Genomic DNA, 19,195 nt, shown 5'->3' with positions numbered 1-19,195 from the left:
AACGGACAATAATAACACCTATTTGTCAGCAGCATTGTGCAAGTTAATCCCTTAATATTTCGAAAGCACCTTGAGATCTCAGCACAGAGGCCACGACAGAAGTGCTTTATTGTAATAAATTGGGCCATGTTCCAATTAGACTGTTTCTACTGAACTCTCTCTGGACTTCGACTCAGGACATCTTTGGCTTCTGGAGTTACATACACACTGTCCAAACCAAAAAACTGGAAAACTACACAAGAATCTTTCTTCAGCAGACCATTTATTTCTTTTTTTTTTTTTTTTTCCTGAAGAAATACTTCTCCATACCACCCACGTTCACTTCCAAGCTAATTATACTTTGAATTATAACGAGTATAAAGGTGATTATAGCATACTGAGTCAAGGGAAGGCCTAGTCAAATAAACAGGATAACTTCCCTTGGTCTGTCTCTCACTTTTTTCCACTGGATGATGAATCCCAAACCTGTATAGCCATACACCTTTAGAAAATACTAAAACAACCTTCATTTCTTCCTTTTTGCCACTCCTATACATTTCCAGCTGCACCCTCCTCAACCTATAAATTGACAGCCAAACTCTCCTGTTCAGCCTGGTTACAGAACAAAATGAAGCAATTCCAAATGACCCCCAACAACTTCTAATCAATCAATCAATCAATAACATAAATAAATAAATAACATAAATAACATAAACAAATGAATGAATGAATGGATAAATAAATAAATAACATAAATGCAAGAACAAGAACCGAGTGCTCCATATCATGCCACCATCCATTTACAATGTAAAAAGCAGGACAGAAGGTGACTATGTGTATCTCTCATACAAATTTACTTAAGGAATCTCCCCCTGCCTTCCCATGCCTGCCATTCCTTTTCCCATTCCTTTTTTTCACCTCACCACAAGACCATGGATTTTCTGCAGACAAGTGTTTCATAGTGAGGATGTATCCCCTCAAAGAGTTAAAAGCTCCTTTTGAGTTTAGCATGTTCTGAAACGTGTGAGGACGATGCCTAACCCTGCAAAGTTCTCAGCAGTTTCAGCTGCCGCTGATTCCAACAGAAATTTTGGGCACTCCATTTTGAGCTTTAGAATATCAGAATAATAAATTACTATCATCTCTTTTCAAATTTATTCGTGGTGTTTTTCTATGAAGCCATACCTTGTGAGTCTAACTGTTCTGCTTTTTATTCGTATTGCATATTTATTGCATCATAAAAGGACAGTGCTGTACAAGCAGAATATCACCCTAAATATCTCTTTCTTGCATAGAATAAATGTAATGATGCATATTTGGATGAATCATCACACAAAGCAGAGACACCCAGAGAAAGTACCCCACTGACTTGACAAAAGCATCTTTAGAGATATACTTTTGATATAATTGTTCTGAGACTGTGTTTTTCTTGAAGTCTAGCTTTTTTTAACACAGCAAAAAGAGCCAGTATTTACCTAAAGCAAAATATTTTAGTTCAGTTCCTTGCCATTATTTATTCTAGTCTGTATGTCACATCTATATAGCTTATATCATTATTGACACAGCTACATGAGTAATAACATGTATCATGCCTCTATCTTTCTGTATACAACTCACATAAAGAAGATGATAGTTCATCCATATAAGCAACTGTTAAAGGTATACTTTCAAAAACCAGAAATCAATTGTTCATCACAGTAATTGACTGTGGTCATTTATTACATCTCTGCTATAGACACTGCTCTGCTTTACAGGTGACATGCCATAACAACAGGCATTATGAAAATACTGCACAAGTTTCAACTCTCTAAAAGATAAATACATTAGAGTAGTCTTTTGCAATGTGTGATAAAAAGGAGAGGAAAACACTCACAGGAAAAAAAAAAGGATGAAGCAAAAATGGTGCTGGTTTGCTGGTATAGTTACATACTATTCTAATACACCTCTTTGGGAACCTGTTTCCCATACAACCTGATAACAGTTATCACGCGTGCTCTCTTGCAACTGACTCCTACTAAACATTTAGAGGTTCTGGCTTGATTATCTGAATATGATGGAAGACATCAAATGCTGCTGAAGTAGAGCTTTTGAACTGAAGAACCCACATACCTTGCACGTATATAAAATTGTCAAAATAGGACAACAAGCAGTTTTATACAACTAGAGCTTTGGAGTGTCACAGCCATAATGTGTTGCTTTGATTTTATTCCTTTAATAAACTAAAAATATATATAAAAGCATTATCCAAGCTATCAGACTTAGTAACGCCCATTGACTATAAAGGAATTAAAGAAGAAACAAAACCAGGTTGCATAAACAAAGAGGCAATCAAAAGTTCAAAAAATAATTTCAAATCTCCCAGTCAGTATAGCTGGGAAACCCAGGAGCTCAGCCTCTCGGCTGAAATGTGTGAAGGGACAGGATGAATCTCTTCCTGTTTAGTATCCTGTGTGCCTTACCTCAAGATTAGATGTTGAGAAGGAAGGGTTTGGGTTTTGCTTGCCTATCTAGATACTTAGTTGGCCTTCAGTGCCTACACTGTAAAACCTGTAAGGTATTACATATGTCCCATTCCTTAGCCTACATCAGCGTCCAGCAGTAACGCTCTTAATATTGCCTCTGTTTCACAGAACAAAAAGAAAATATAAATTCTAATTTGGATTACTAGCAATACATCCTACTACCAACGAAATGTAACACGTAGCAGTGATACTTAAAAATAAAAATACTATACTAAAATGGGCCAAAATCTATTATTTAATTGATGTCATGTACACCCATTTAAGCTTCGCACAAATGCTTCTTCATTCCTGAAACATGAAATCAGCCCAAGGGGACTCCAGGCTATGCTGTATTTTCCATGTTTCACTTCAATAAAATATTACAAGTACGTTACCATGTATCTGGGATTTTTTCTGCAATCATCATAACAAACCAATATTTTCACAATGTCGCCACAAACCACAGCTATTACCTCACACAAGAGCACAATGTTTTGGCAATGCAGTGCAAATAGTAGGAACAACTTCACCATCATCTTCCAAAATAGTTCTTTGAGCACATTTCCCAAAAAATAGTAGCAACAAAAGCTCTGCCATTTCATTCCTTCCCTCCACCCTCCTTATGAATGGGAAGAAAGCAGTGAAACATGCAGTGCCCTCTCTCCCATCTTCTGGTAATCCACAGCTAAATCATACTGAAGTCAATAGGAAACATTCCAAAACATGGAGAAATTATGTACCTTAATTACCCTGAACACTTCAGAATCAGGCTTAAGGAAAACTGGCTGTTTAATGTCTGCTTATAACACAGGTTCTAAACAAGTAATGGGGAGGGCTGGGGCAATACCTACATTATGTCAAAAATATGAGAAGCACGCCATTTTAATGTGGAAATGACATTGTCAAATACAGTGGAAAAATATGAAGACAAGGCAAAAATTCTTTTGTTAGTGTCCTGATCTTGTAGCAAGCCCAAAATCTACAGAACTTCAAAGGAGTCACAGCCACTCAGAGCCTAACAGGTTTGGCCTTTATTTGTGTGTTCAATCTACCATATTCCTTCTCAGACGTTACTCAAAATGGTTTCAAGCAACTTACTGTTAATAAGGATTAAACCTACTTAACTGAAGTATTTCTAGAGATCACATCACTATCAAGGCCTGATTAATGGGTCCTGAAGCCTACAGCAGCGAGGCTGCACTCCTTATATATTCTAAATATGACTATATATTTGCATTCTAGATTCTTTCTCAGTGAAAACCAGTGCATGCAAAATAAATTCCACAATCCCATATCTTGTATACAAAGGGCATCACACATATCCTGCAACTTAAGCTATTCTCCTGAAATTATCTTAGTCTCACACAATCACACTTCAGACAACCCATATGTCCAGTTTGGTTATTCCTCCTTTAAAAAGCTAATAAATGTAATACTTAGATGCAACTGTATTTCACCTAAAAACAATTCTCTGCAGTGCTTTGTGCCAGGAAAAGCCTCAATAGGAATAATTAACAAGGCTTCCACTTTATTTTCTTCCCGTTTAATGGGCCCAATCCAACACCCAAGTTAAATCAATGAGAGCCTCACAATTGTTTTCAGTGGGAGCTGGACAGGGCCGCACAACCGTACATGAATGTGGGGATTGTGCAAGGAGGCCAAACGACAAGCGAAGCCTCTGTTCATTCACACGATGATACTGCAAAGAGAGAGGAAGAACAAACTTCCCTGTGATGTTCCTGCTACCCAGAGCTGCAGAGGAGCCAGTAATAAAAGCTTTGGAGGTGAGGGCAAGCAGTTCTCTCTGGACTTCATCAGTCCTTGTCCCCTTCTCTGAAACTATGAACAGGAGTACCAAATCCATTTGCTGAAAAACAGATTGACACAAGGCCCTTGGTGCCTGGTCAACAGCAACTTTTACCTGTTACTCTCCTGAAGTGTTTTTAAAAATTAAAAAACATGATAAAAGACCCACCCTTGGTGCTACATTTGCCCTCCTGGTGCTACACATGCCCTCCTATGCAACAGGGTTATTTTCCTCTCAAATTAAAAATAAGCCATCTGCGCAGCAGTTCACAATTACAACGCATGTGTATTGCTTTATTCAACTCTACCTGATAAACGGGTCTAAAATGCAGATGAATTTATTTCAGGCACTCACTTTGATATTTCACACAGATAAAAATAAGAGAGAAAACCAGTCTTCTTACACACATGTTCATCCTTTATTCCTGCTTTCAGTGTTAAACACAACATCAGAATCTTTGAAAATACAGAGGTTATATAGCCTTCGAAATGCAGGAGACAACTTCATTCTGGAGACTTTCAAAATCTGTACCTAGGGCTTCCTGGAAGACACAAAGAGCATATAATACTTCAAGCAATTTCTGAAGTCCTCTACTGACATGTGCCTGACCTCACTTTGCCTCATACACTAGAGATAGACAGTCAAAGAAACTGGCAAGCTGCTATTTCATAGCCATTTGGCACCTACATACTGTCAACCTAATTTTATTTTGGATTATGACAACAGGCTATGAATAGAGTTGGAAGTCCAACCTTTGAACCTGGTAATTCATACCCAGCTTTAATGCAAATGCAGCTGTAACCTTATGGTAACACAGAACTGGCTGAAAATCAGAAGGAGCCACCCTAGATGCACCAAGTGCATTGTCCTCTGTGAACCAGCCTCTCTCCATCTCAAGCGTTTTGTAATTCGGATGTCTAAACTTAATGGGAAGGGTAACACAACACAGCAGTTTGTTTAAAACCAACAGAAAGAGACAAAACTTGAATTTTAGTGGTGGAAAGGAAGAAGAGAAAAAAAAGAAAAAAAATAAAAGAAAAAAGAAGGGAGAGAACAAGGTATTTATTCAATCCCTATTAACTTAAGCGAACTTAGCCTTAATAGTGTAAATCAAATTAAACAGTTCAGGGACCTGGTTTGAAAGCTGCCATTTTAATAAAAAGAGGAACAATTGGCAGGTTGTTTAAAACTGTAGCTACACTCTCATATCCTCTGCCTCCTCCTCCTCCCAACCCTTCCTCCCACATCACCAACCACCATCTGAAATGTATCTTGCCATGCATGCCCTCCGGAACTCCCTTCCAACCACAGAGGATTGGAGTAATCTACAGAAAATAAACTGGCAAAAAATATTACTATATTACCTAAAAGGAGAAGGAGGAGGAGGAGAAGCAAAGAAAACGACCAAATTGTTGGCGTTGGTCAAGGAGACTTTCCCCTCTAAAATTTCCAAGAACACGAAGGCCGAATAGTAAAGGTTTCATTATGAATCTGGTCATAGTGTTTGTTACAGAATTTCTTGTTACCCATCCCTGAATACAGGAGCTTATTCTTGTGCAATCGTTAGCGCTGAACAGCAGCTAGGCTGCTTTTTCCCGATCCTGAAGAAACCCATTTTATGGCATCCAGCATGAAGAACTGTTTCCCTAATAAAATGGTTAAGTAAATTCAGCAGAGTTCCTATGGAAAGGCACAGAGACACAGTGGCTGGAGAACTGGCTTTCTTGCTTTCCAGGAGGACCAACACTTAGAGGACCTCATGATCTTCTCAATTTAGTAAGTTTATTGTTTTAATCTCCACCTGTAGAAAGCACACCCAGCTGCTTGTGAGCAGAAGGTGAAAGCAGAAGCGCTGAGGAAAGAGGAGAAAGGATAGGAGTAATACAGAGGGCTGCAAGTCTATTAGCTTGCTAGGGCTATAACCTTAATACTGCTAAGACTTATTTCACACATATTTTTTTAAAAAGTCGGATTTTTGATGTTCGTACATTATGATTCATCTAAAACTACACAGAAGCTTTTAAGTTTGCAGTATTATCATAATTTTATCCATAGAGATCAAACTTTATCTTTCTTTCATCATCTTGGATGTTCTCCACAAAAAGACAGACTCAGGCAAATAAAATATAATAGTTAAAAGCAGTACTTTTTCAAGACCACATTACATAGAGACAAGGAAATCTTTATGAAATGAGAGCGTAAATAACAATTAGTCCTTTTATTCACCCTCCTGACATCTCAGAAGCAAACAGTCCAGACCTACTTTTAAATGAAAATTACATTTATTGAGAAAAGCAGCCAGCAACATGATGATCTGATATAAGCGGCTCTCTAGACACAGCAGCAAAGAACCTTTAGCCCTGTCCAAAGGTGTTAACAACGCAGTACTAATGTGACACGGCACTAAATGGATGGCCAAACACAGAGGCTTTGTTACATGCAGGAGGTTGCATTTTCGTCATCTTTTTCCGAACATGCACCTAAGGGAAAATACTATCAAACCTTTTCAAAGAAGAAAAGCAAAGAAAAAGCTTTTTTTTTCCCTACACATTTTTAGGATAGATCTAGAAAAGGCAAAGAAATAATATATAAATTGAAAACAGAGTGAATGCTCCAAAGACTTTTGATTTTTTGTACAGTATATTTTCTTCTGCTTAACCCATTAAGAGTAAAACATGGACTGCTTAGAGTACCAAATTAATACATATTCAAATCTTCTCCTAACTTTTTTTTTTTAAGTATTTCATGAATAGGCTTTTAACAAAGATTATCAGTCTCATTCATTCTAAACCTTTAAACAGATGAATTGGGTCAAAACGATTGTATTATATATCTGTAATTTATGCTATCAACTTTCCTTTCCACCACTGCACCACTAAAGGAAAATTACTGTTGTGATTTAAAGCTGTAAATTCACATCAAATGGGAAAGTGTTAAATTCAGAAGGGCTTTTGGTCCATTAACTTCCATGCTGATTTGACACGCTCCGCAGTGCTTGGGCAACAGACTCTGCTATACAACGTATTCCTAAGCAAACAGTGCTTTGTGTCATAAACCATCTGGGGTGTCAGTTCTAAGGGCCACTCATCTAAACTCCTCCGATACACTTGGAAATGGTGAGGTGCAGAACAGAAACTTTTCTTCGCCACAAAATCCCTTTTGCAAGAGTAAGGACATGCTGCTGTCAGAGGAACGACGGAAGGCACAAAATTTTGGCTAAGGCAGTTGTTTTCATTATTCCACTGAAGAAAACCATTGGGTACATAAGCTTTCTAAAAACACCATGGTTTTTCTAAGGTACCAATAAAAGTGATACCATTCATAACCTGGACAGTGCTGCCTTTCATATCAGAGCCTATAGTTGCAAAGCTAAGTGCCAAGCAGATGGTTGAAATCTGTTTTGTATAAAAAGTGTGTGTGCACACGTGGGTTTTTTAGATTGAGTTCTTTGTATTCATATTCAGGCCTAGGTTCTAGCCATCAAAACACTGGCAGTGAAGCAATCATTAGCAGCATTTTAGACAACTGGCAACTAAGGTATTCGCAGCTCTCCACAAAATGTTCAGCTAATATCTCCCAGATGTATAATTAAGGCAAAAGATCATCTTCTTAAATTGTTATCAGTGCTTTGGATAGCCTTTCAATAGACTGCACATGTATGTAAAAATGTTTTTTTGGTTTTTTTTTTTTTTTTAAATGATGTTCTAACTTCTATTACACTCTAATTTTCTATAGTTGCTTTTAAAAATACAGGCTTCCATGTTAGACTCTAGCCAACTATAACAGCAGTAACTTCATTCATCTTTCTAATAAACACCAAGAAGGAAATTCTATAAATCATTTTAACAATAAGACTCTGTCTATTTTCTAACTATTTAGTTTATTTAAAACAAAAATATAGTATAGACTATGGTGCTTCGGTGGATATCGGCTCCAGACGAGGTCAACGAACCCTCCAAGTATCCACTGCTGTTAACAGTGGACAACCTGTGGCAAGTCACCTCTGTTGCAGGTACCTCAGTCAACCCATTTGTAAGTAGGTTGCTTATTACCACAAACAGCAAAACCAGAACTGCTTAGCGGCATGGGGCTTGCTGTCTGCCTGGGGTTCTCATGGAATCTAGGAACTGGTGACAATAATTTGCCTGGTGACAAATTAACAGAGGTCATGCTTTTGACAACTGAGGTTATCAAACAAACGTTTATTTGTAAGAACGCTGTTTTGTGCAGAGGTCTCACTTAAGACCTTGGTGGACACAACTGGGAATTACTACCTTAGGAAACGCAGAGTTTCAAAACAAAGATTGATTTTGTTAACGGTGCCAAGTCCACTAAGGCCCAGATGTTAGCCCTGGCAGAATTCAGGTACATTTTCATCACTGCCATTCTCATCATTCTAATTTGGAGGGATACAAGTTGTTTAGGAGGAACAGATAAGTTAATGTGTCTTAACACCGACCTAGAACTTTTGAAACCTACAGATCTGCAGAATTCTCTCCCGATGCTTCAGAAATTCTGCAACTGATAGAAGTTTGCTGCAGATGAAGGAAGTTGAGCTTCTGCTCAGTGATCTCCTCGAGGGTCACCATTTCGTGTCATCTTGGTTTACTGGGGTGAAAAACATGAGCCTTTTTCATAGAGTTTAGATGAACATTAATTAATCAGGTCTACATTTTTAGGGCCTGACACTGAACTTCAGCGCCACTGAATCCAAACATGCAGAATTGAATAGACAATGTTTTAAAGGATGTCTTGACTGACCCTATAACAAAATAGGTCTTTGTGAACACACTGCTGAATAACTACTACTGAAACACTATGGGACATGCCTGGTCATAAACCGTTATCTTGAAAGTAGTGTCCCTCTTAAAAAGCTTATCAAAGAAAATAGCTTAATAGTTCAGTCATAATATTCATAGACCACAGAGATCAAATTCATCCAGGACTCCTTTGTTTACACTCATTTTCTCAATGGTGTGTAGTAGGAGATGCAACACAGAGACTAGATCTAAATCTACCTGCAGACTCCAGCGATTCAGCTCTACTCTTACTGAGCAGACAGCTGGTAATGAGAAAAAAAATACTAAAACAGATTAGAAGAACTTTTAAGATGAATAAGAAAATAATCCCTCCCTTTTAATAAACCTGTTTAATTTCCTTCATTTTGGATCTCCGTCACACATTATAAAAACAGATGTCAAATACATGGGTAAGAATCACAATGCATTTTGTGTTCTGCAGTGTGGGTTTTGCTTTTAAGCTCATTGTGGCTGCCTACATTGCTGCTTTCAGTAGAGTCTGTTCCTCACATTAATACTCTCCATGTGAAGAATTTTTTCCTGGACTCCCCTAGTGCCTGGTCCTTAGGTTATAAAACATATGACAGCTCTTGTACATAAGGCTGAAGATGTTAATTGTTCTCCAGGGTGAAACCTTTACCTGACCGTTAGCAGCACACATTGTCTCTCAATTTATTGCTTAAGCACTGCGGGTGCTGCTACCTAACTTCAGTTCTCTGAATTTCCCTCCAGGTAGGGAGTTAGTGTAGAAGGGAGTTAACTGGAGGGGCTACAGACAGTATTGCGGCTGGGGTTGTAAATACTTCTTTATATTATTACTTATACGACAAAGTCCCTATTTTACATATTTAAGTAATTTGAATATTATAGTTCAACTTGCTAGAATGAGACCTTGAGAAATTATAATTGGACAGACAGAAGTCTGTAATTTGCAGTTCACAGGATCTCAAGAAGGAAAAGGAGGGTCTTGAGGTTAAAAACCAGGGCTACAGGTCAGTATCTTTACTTCTTAATACCCACCCATGAAAATGATTTTGTGACACCATCCCTCAGTTTTCTCATCTATAAGTTGAGGCTAATCTTGCTTCTCAATCTAAAGAACACAGAAATCTTCACGATTTGTATATTAATGCTTTCCTAATACTCTGAATTCCTAATCAAAAGACTTTACAGGATGTATGAATCTTTTATTAATATTACCACTACTTCTAACAGTAAAGCAACTTCTACATACATATGAGTCGAAAATATACAGAGAGGATACACATGCACACATATTGCTCGATTTATAAATTCTAAAGCATAGCTTCAGGACTGAAATCTCATTCATGAGCCATGCTAGGGATCTCTTACCTACTCTCCGTTTCTAAATTTTCCCCATACAAAGACACATTGATATTACTCTAAGCTCTAAGCACAAAGGCTGCTCTGTGGAATGGAAAGAAACCTTCTTTTTTGTGTTTGTACAGTGACGAGCATAATGGGGTCCTGATTCAGGATGCTCACACTCTACAAAAACACACTAAATCAATGACACTAATACACATGCAGATTATCTATAAAAGACATGCATGGCATACTTGAGAGTGGCACGGTATTTTTGCTGTACTTTGCATGGTATTTCGTGCAAACACCATAGCCTAACATGGTTTCCCGAGTCACACAATTAATTTCAGAGTTTAGGCAAGAACAGCAAAAGTGAGCAGAACTTATAAAACATAAGCAAAGGATGAGAGCCTTCCACTGAGAAATTCTGCCAAATCCTAATCTCAGTTACAAAACCAGAATCAAACTCAATGTTCATAAGATTTCGACAAAGATGAGAATCAAGAGCCTTCTTTACGACACGCTGACCATAAATATCTACTTAAATCTCGAAAACCATGAACAAAAGACAAACCAAAGGCTGAATCCAAAGAGGAAGATGTATTTTACATGTTCTTGAGATTTTCAAACTCAAAAGCCTGGATATTTTTTAACAGAATGGAAAAGAAACCTATTTGGCTTTACTCAGCAACTGCAAAAGGAAACTGTACCAAAGGAATAATGTTGCATATTCTGTTTTCATTTGATTTCATTTAGCCTTTCAGTTCTATTTCAGTTTTGTTTCATTTAGCCTATTTTTTTTTTTAAATAATCATCATGTTTTGGTGATTCACATTTCACACCAGCACGGGAACAAGTCATGTAAATACAACACAACAAAATGACCCAGTTTGTTAACAGACATGCGAAACGGGTAAGAACATCCTTCCCTCCGCCCTTACCAACCATCACCTTCCCACACATTTCATTTCTATCCAAAAAAGCCTCTACCCCAGTGAGGCCACAGCATCAAAATTTAGGGAGAAAACCCTATGAATAGAAACTTGACTAAACCTTCCGAGAAAATGTTTTCAGTCTTGTTTTACAAAGTGAATGTAATGAGGCCGCTAAGGGAATTTCTCTGAAAACAGAAGATTTCTCTCCAGGCGAACCCAGCATGGGCAGAAGCACAGCAGCCAATGCTCCCCACCAGAACAAAGCTCCCCTCAACCCGAACCCAGGCTGGCCACCCCAAAAGTTGAGAAGACACCATGGGCTTCACACCCTTCATTTAACATTCTCTCTCTTGAAACAAGGTACACCTGAAAATTATAAAAATTTTATGCAGAAATTGTATGCACTTGGGTCTTTCCAACGGTGATGAGTTTTAGTCACATCACACTCTATTAAAGCACAGTTTCCTCAGGATTCCGAACAAACTGAAGAAAACGCAACTTAATGCAACCCAGTAAATGGCCATACCAAGCTATAGAGAACAAACATGAAATGTGTCTGTACGTATGGGTACTCATATTCTTGAGACGTTTTTTAGGCTCGCCGTTTTAATTGGAAAAAAAATTTTGGTAACATCTTCTCATGTTACTACGGTTTAAAAAAAAAAAAAGGAATAAAAAAAAATAAAGATTGTTCAGAACCACTAACATTTTCCTTACTTTTGGTTTTGTGGTCTATCTATTGAGTTGGCAATGGCAAGTAACTCCAGCTTACTATCAGATACATTATCTTTGCCCATGCTCAACCTGTGAGATGAAACACAGGGCATCTTCTCAGTCCCACATTCTTAAAAAAAATAATTTAAAAAAAGAAAAAAAAAAATATCAAGAAAATGACAGTCTCTGCACCAAAGAAACCAAGAGCAGGACAAACTATATAGGTTTCTCTTTACATAAACTACATTCCTTGGTCTTCTTTCACTAGAGCTACAAAGTTCATGAAGAACATTAGATGTAGACAATGGTCTTAAATATGCAAGAATAGCACATACCTATGCGCACACAGAATTTCTCACCCCTAAAAAGGACTCTGATTATTCAGACAAGAAAATTAAATTTCTATTCACTCTGCTCATATTTTTGTCCCCAAAAGTAATAGAATTATGTTAAGATTAGTGAGACAAAAACATAGTAGTAAGACTGTAATACTACCATACAGGAAAATTAGCACTAAGGTAACATTTTATGATATATTTCGATCAAATAGCATGCAGACACCCACACCCTAGGGAAAAAAACCACAAACACAAAGCAAAAAAACTACGCGCAATGAAGACAGTCTGTATGAACTTAAGAAAACACAAAAGCAGAAGTACATGGCAAAACAAAATAAAATAAAATTATTAGAGATCTCAAAGCACAGTTGCCAATATGAATTTCCATACTTGATCTTTCGGCAGGGGGGGATGGGGGGAGTATAAAAAGGAAATGTGGAATATCAAACATAAATTTTAAAAACAGCAAATATAATTACAATTTGAGAACTGAGAAATGTTACCTGATCATTCCCACAATACTTTTAAGGGAAATAAGGTCAATGCCATTCCAAACTTTCAAAACGAGCCCAAAGGTTTCTCTGATTTTCACTTCAGTTCTCAGAGTTCTACAAGTCAAATATAATTGTGTTGAAATTTATTTTTTTTCTTAAACAAGGTGACAAAAGGCCAAGTTGAAGAGAAGTGCCATGTCAGTCAAAAACAGGGGACAGGAAAACGTTTGCAGATTTCTTTCAAAACAAAACAAACAAACAAGCCCCCCAATATCATAGGCAGCACCTCTAACACTCCTGAATTTCACATTAACATCTAATGATTCAAGCAAACCACGTCTTTGTCTTTTCCTTCTCTGCTTAAAAAATTAAATTTAAAAAAAAAAAAAGAGAAATAGCTTCTCTGAATTACCACTGCGCATCTCACAATTTCCATTCACTCCTTACGCTCTTTTCAAGCACCATGGCCCCCGCAAAGCAGCGCTCACCAAAATTCTTCCAAAACCTTTTCCAAATTCGCTCTCTCCCAGCAACTACCGCGCGGCAGAACTTCACACTGTCACAAGGACATGTGGGCTGGGGAACAACTTTTTGAGACTCCCGGCTTTTCAGGCTGGCGAAGGCTGGGCTGGGCGCTGAGGTGCCAAGCGGTGTCTCTAGAGCAGAGGCCGGGGGGCTCTGGGCCAGGCCTGGCCCAGGGTGAGGCACAAGCCCCTCGGAGCGAGTCAGCCCCCTGGCACGGTGTGGGAGAGGCGGGCCGGGCGTCAGACTGCAGGCGAGCCTCGTAACCCTCAGCAAAGGCGTGGGTGAAAACTTTATGGCTGCTGACAGCGGCGGGGTTTCGGCGGAGGGTCTGCGGGAGGAGGTGGGAAAGGTACAAAAAGCCGTAAATCCCCGTCAGGTACAGCGCACCGCAATCACTCGCCCGCTGCCCGAAGCCGAACGCTTGAGAGAAAAACGCAACCCGCTTCAAAAGTTCAAGAAGTTCTGGTTTAGGTAATACCGTAAGGTGGCAAGGATTTGCTTCATTTGCGGCGCAGCTTTTAACATGCTCAAATACAACATAATTTTAACTTTCGTAGGAAGTCCAGGAGACTTTACACATTTTCTACATTAAAAATTCACAGATATTTTGAAAGGGAAAAGCGCTTTGCTTCTAAGGATGCTACTTGTTAAACAAACTCCTTGCCATCAGCAGAGACACACTCCAGCTATTGATTAATTGCTGTGAACGCTGCTTTTCTCTTGCCTACAGTAGCAAAATTCACAGGCATTGAATATTTCCAGTGTGTATAAGTACAACATGACAACATGTTTCTCCCCCTTCCACTTAGAAGTTAATTATGCTATAACCAGGCCTGAGCAAGAAACGAATAAACTTAAAAGAAAAGAAAAAAAAAGAAAAAAAAAAAAAAAAAACAAGAGGACATCAAACTGATTTCTGCAAGACGAAGGCAGAGGTATTTGACATGCAAACATGCAGGTATCCTATTCAACATTAAGGAGGTTTTTTTAAGTATAGTATGAAAAACATGCAAAGAAACTATAAATCTACCTTGGGAGGAGATACTTTTTTTCCTGTATAAATATAGTAAAAGTGTATTTCATATAGCTCCAGATATATTACATTACACAGACACGTATGCCTATCCTATCAGAGAGCTTCACATTTAAGTAACTCAACCAGACACTATATGGCTCCTAAATGATAAAGCCATAAATGCTTGTTAAAAGCTCCCCGAGAAGTAGTAAATATTTTGTAAACTAGTTATATATTTAAGATATCTGGACAGCAAGAGAAGGGAAAACAATTCCTCTCCCATCTAAAGGTACCAATCAAACACACTATGCACATAAACATCGCAAGATGCTTGGTGGGAGAGCGTGTGTATGTGTTTGTGTGTGTTTTAATTAACTCCTTGAATGCATATGATGAGCCAGCCACCCAGAATTAGTAATGCCAAACTCCCGATTTGATTCAAATGCAATGAATACAACAGTTGAATTATGCGGGCTGGTGTGTCACTCATCAGCTCTCTCATTTGAGCCTTTGCCTTCCACGTCTAGTTCACAATTTCAGCAACTGGTAAATTATTGAGATGTTCATTAAAATCCGTAATCTGTAACAGTCAACTTCTTCCTCCCTAAGCATAAGCACAACAAATGAAATTAGCGCACGCAGGACATTAATGAGCAGTCTGCAAACGCATTAATTCCTTCAGCCTTATCTCAGAGAAATAAAATCATGTTAATTTTCACCACTGCAAAAAAAACAATATCTGAAACTTTTAAGTGGCACTGTATTTATTCTTCAGATTCCAGACCCCTAAACCCACAAATGTAAGCAATAATTCTCAAAACATCTCAGTGGAAGGTAAAAGCTATTCAGCCCGATATTAAAGAGATCCCATTGTTTTCCTTTAAATGAAGGAATAATCACTCTTACTTCTACAGGTAGATTTTAGGAGAGCGGGACGTCATTCCGAGCAAGCAAGTTAATAGAAAGTTATTATCCTTTCTCCAAAATTCTCAGCAAACGCAGCAGCAGAAGAAAGCTTTTAGGGTAACTTTAGCTAAGAAAAGCACTTAGGAATACGCAAAGTTTCCTTTTAGGAAAATGATTTCTCCATTTGACAGTGTTGGTACGACCCCAAAATAAATTCAGTGGGAGTCTGAAATGACTCGTGCAGTGCAGCAGTGAAGCAGCTAAGTAGATTTTTTTCCTCACAGCAGAGGCTTGCTTTACATCTTTGAGCTTTTCCTTTCTACAAGCGAGTCGCTAGAACAAGAGAATGTTTCGAGTACACGGAACTGGTGACTATCAATGTTAAACTTGTTTTACTGTTGCCATCCCTGTGCTCCCATCCACGCCTTTTGTCTTTTCTAGCTCTTCTCTTTTTCCTATGGAAGAACTAACCCACCCTTCTTGCTTCCATAAACACTGCATACCTCTTTACCTCGAATTGGCATGTTAAAAATTAAAAAAAAAAAAAGAAAAAAAAAGAGAAATAGAAAGGATGGCACTCTGTCTGAATGCCCAGCATAGCCTGTCTCATAGTCTACAGAGAAATGTAAATATGCAGTAATTAATTTGGGTTTAAGAACATTCCATACACTAGGGACATTGTTAAGCAGTCACTTTATCTATTTTTCATTTATCAGATTTTATTAAGACATTAAAACTTTATGTTGGGCATTTCTGAGATTTTATCATTCTGTAAATTTCACAGCTGTTGTGATGATGCATTATCTCTACCTTTTTACTCCACGAAGTAAACTTCCTATTGTGGCCACACTTGTTATATTCAAGTATAATGACACCTCTGTTAAAAAAAAAAAAAACAAACAACAACAAAAAACAAAACAAAACCAAAATGCACACAAAAAGCTAAACAAGTGAACAAGCTTTTCGAGACCTTTAAAGCCGATTCAGAGTGCCACAGGTACATCACAAAGTGCATCCCAGAAGTTATCCTTTCTCGGTGTAACAAATGGAGCAGATTACAGTTATAATTTCTCGCTACAACCTTTCTGCAAACATCATCCTCCTCAGCGTACACATTCTGATGCTCCTCTCAATCAAGCAGCTGAACCACGACAAACAGAAATAAAGACGTGCAAGTAACTTCTCACTCAAGGACGAAAACCCTCTCATTTTTGGTATGGTAATTAATTATACTTGCTAATTCACAAAACTTACTGCAATTTACTAGTCATGCTGAATGAATTAATGAATGTTTATTCGTCTGACACCGAGGATCATTTTCATTCCAAGCGTGTATCGCGAGTGCCCCGGCAATGGCCACAGACACGTAAGACAAGTCCCATTGATTCAGATCCCTTCAGTTGGGGTGACTGAAAGTTTCTGAACAGTTTACCGGGATACACTGAACCATCACAGAAGAGACGACAGGGAGAGATGAAAAACCTCCTGCGATACATACAGACACTCTGGGATGTGAACTGCGAACAACTTTGCTTGATAAATCTTTACCTCCTTGTAATTTGCTGTTCAAGTTTAAGATAGTGGGAGATGGAAAGTAATAGTAAAACTGAAGTCGGTCAGGCAGATACGATGTGCTGGATCCCAGTGACTACAGAAATGTGCTCCAAGAACTGTGTTTACTGAGAATCTCAGAAAATAGTCTGTCACAATCATCTAAAAAACAATTATCTGTGCATTGTGTGCATATACACACGCAAACTCTGTGAGCATGTGTGTGTCTGAGGGTCTGTGCATCTGCATGTCAGAGAAAGCGTGTCCTCATGGCTGGCTTCTGATAAAAACACGTTACATGGACAGTATCGACTCCATGTATGTGTGTGTAACTATAGTCAAACACACACAAGGTAAACAAATGGTAATGATTAACAGAGATATTGGTTTGTATTACAAATTTCAACTGCAGAGGGAAAATTGTAAAAAAAATTAAAAATCATACGTCCTGAGGTTCATTTTTATTGCTTTCCTTTTCTACTGCTTGCTATTATCTCCATAGCAAAACAAGAGCAGCGTATTGATTATTTAACTAGAATGTTTACAAGAGTAAAGATGGGATCTCTGAAAATGAAAGGTATGTCTAGAGGAGGGGGGTTGGGGAGAAAAGGAGAAGCTCCTTCTGTTTGTAAGGAATAGGTTTTCTCCCAAATCATTTGTTTATATATAAAATTTGTATAAATATATATTCAGAATGCAGAGAAACCTCAGATTAAAGAAGTCCCCCAATAGGAAAATGAAAGGACTTCATTTTGCCTCACAGAATTTACAAGTATTCTGTTGATCACAAAGTTCAAACAATAATTGAAATAGGTTGTTTATAAATTTCCATGTATAATCTCAGTGTAGCATATGAAATATTTGAATGTATTAATTGTATGAACAAGGCAAATGCATGATCACAATGCTAGATCCGATTCGACACCAGAAACAGTAACCTTTTCCTCAGGTAGTTGAACTAAGTTAATACAATGCACATGAACAAAACCGATTTCGTTCTATTATTGTAATGATAACAAATCAAAGAAAAACTTCAAGTATTCCAAGTAAGTATGGAAAATTAATTGTATTAAAGATGACCTCGGTGCAGTGCAACCATGCCAATTCCACTTTCTAGTAAGGAAGTGTTCTAGTTGCACAACGAGGATTGAAAGCGTTAAAATACTTCTTTTCTGCATTTCCCAATTTTATTTTTCTCCGATCTTTCAATTCAAGTGTTCTTTCCTGTCCTTTCTCTGCATGTGTGTTCCTCAGCCCACTTAAAATGTTTTTATCTTGCCTTCTTTTCTATGCCTTTACTATCAAATTCAGTAGGTTTCAACGATGAACAGCTTGACTTAGCATATTTTTAACCAGCTGGTCTAGCACCTAGCTTGTATTGCATAGTCAGATACAACCAAATGTTTATACAGGAGGTAGCTTTCACGAAGATGAGAAAAACCTAAGTAACGCGCATCCTGGCGTTCTTTTATTTACCGCTTAGAAATGAAAGTTTGGGCTGCTTACTGCAGCCGCACAAGGGACGATTAATAACCTTTCAAAATGAAGCTGGAGGGAAGGGACGTCGGATCATCAATGGATGTGTGTACCAGCTCCTGAGAAAATGCTTCAAAACCTCTTAGGAGTGCCAGATCAGATGAAATAAGGACTAAACTCCCGGAGGTCACAAGCCGTCGCCAGTGACAGCAAAAACTTAATTCCGGGCAGGGATGGCTCCTGCTTCGGGCCGGGGGAGACGGGTGTGCCTACGTCATACCCAAACCCCGCTCTTGACACTCTGTGAGAGAGGTGACGGCCAGAACTTGGAGGCAGGAGTTTCACTCTTTTTCTTGTGGTTTTTCCTTTTTTTTTTTTTTTTTGTCTCCCTTCTCAAGCAGAAGGATGTTCTCCCGACTGAGGGCCGGGATGTTAACTTGCCTAAAAATAATCGCTCCTACTAGATCAACAAAAGGTCATGTGCTCGGCGGAGCGCCTTCCCAAGTTTGACGGGAGGGTGAGGTGAAGTTGAACCCCCCGCCTCGCCCGCCACCCGGGCATCCTCAGCCGCCCGGGGAGTCCCCGGGGCAGGGGCGGGGAGGCGCTGCCGAGGAAGGCACCTCGCTCGGTGTGCCCCTGCGGGCCGGTTCGGGTTAGGAGAGAGTGGGCTGGGAGGGCGGGCACCGGCAGCTTCCGAGGCAGCGGAACAAAGCTGCGCGCCGGGGGCGCACCCGCCGGGGCGGCACCGCCGGGGCGCCCGGGCGAGGGGCTCGGAGGCGCCCGCCGGGTTCCCCTGCCCCGCCCCCACCCCGCGCCCGGCGAGCTGACA

At 39.0% G+C, this 19,195-nt stretch overlaps 1 protein-coding gene across 21 annotated transcripts in view; it reads right to left on the bottom strand.

The window, feature by feature from the left end:
- SOX5 (SRY-box transcription factor 5) overlaps positions 1-19,195 on the bottom strand; it is a 657,930-nt gene that overhangs the window by 279,144 nt on the left and 359,591 nt on the right. The window contains exon 1 of one of the 21 annotated variants that reach the window (XM_071815765.1): positions 13,382-13,402. The exons of the other annotated variants lie outside the window; for them this stretch is intronic. The gene's annotated coding sequence lies outside the window, so the exon portion shown is untranslated. Of the gene's footprint in view, positions 1-13,381; positions 13,403-19,195 lie in introns of those variants that run through there. 21 annotated transcript variants of the gene reach the window in all.

This window comes from Patagioenas fasciata, chromosome 1 (genome assembly GCF_037038585.1).
Source record: "Patagioenas fasciata isolate bPatFas1 chromosome 1, bPatFas1.hap1, whole genome shotgun sequence".
NCBI classification, from domain to species: domain Eukaryota; kingdom Metazoa; phylum Chordata; class Aves; order Columbiformes; family Columbidae; genus Patagioenas; species Patagioenas fasciata.
This window is presented reverse-complemented; position numbering and strand designations above follow the sequence as displayed.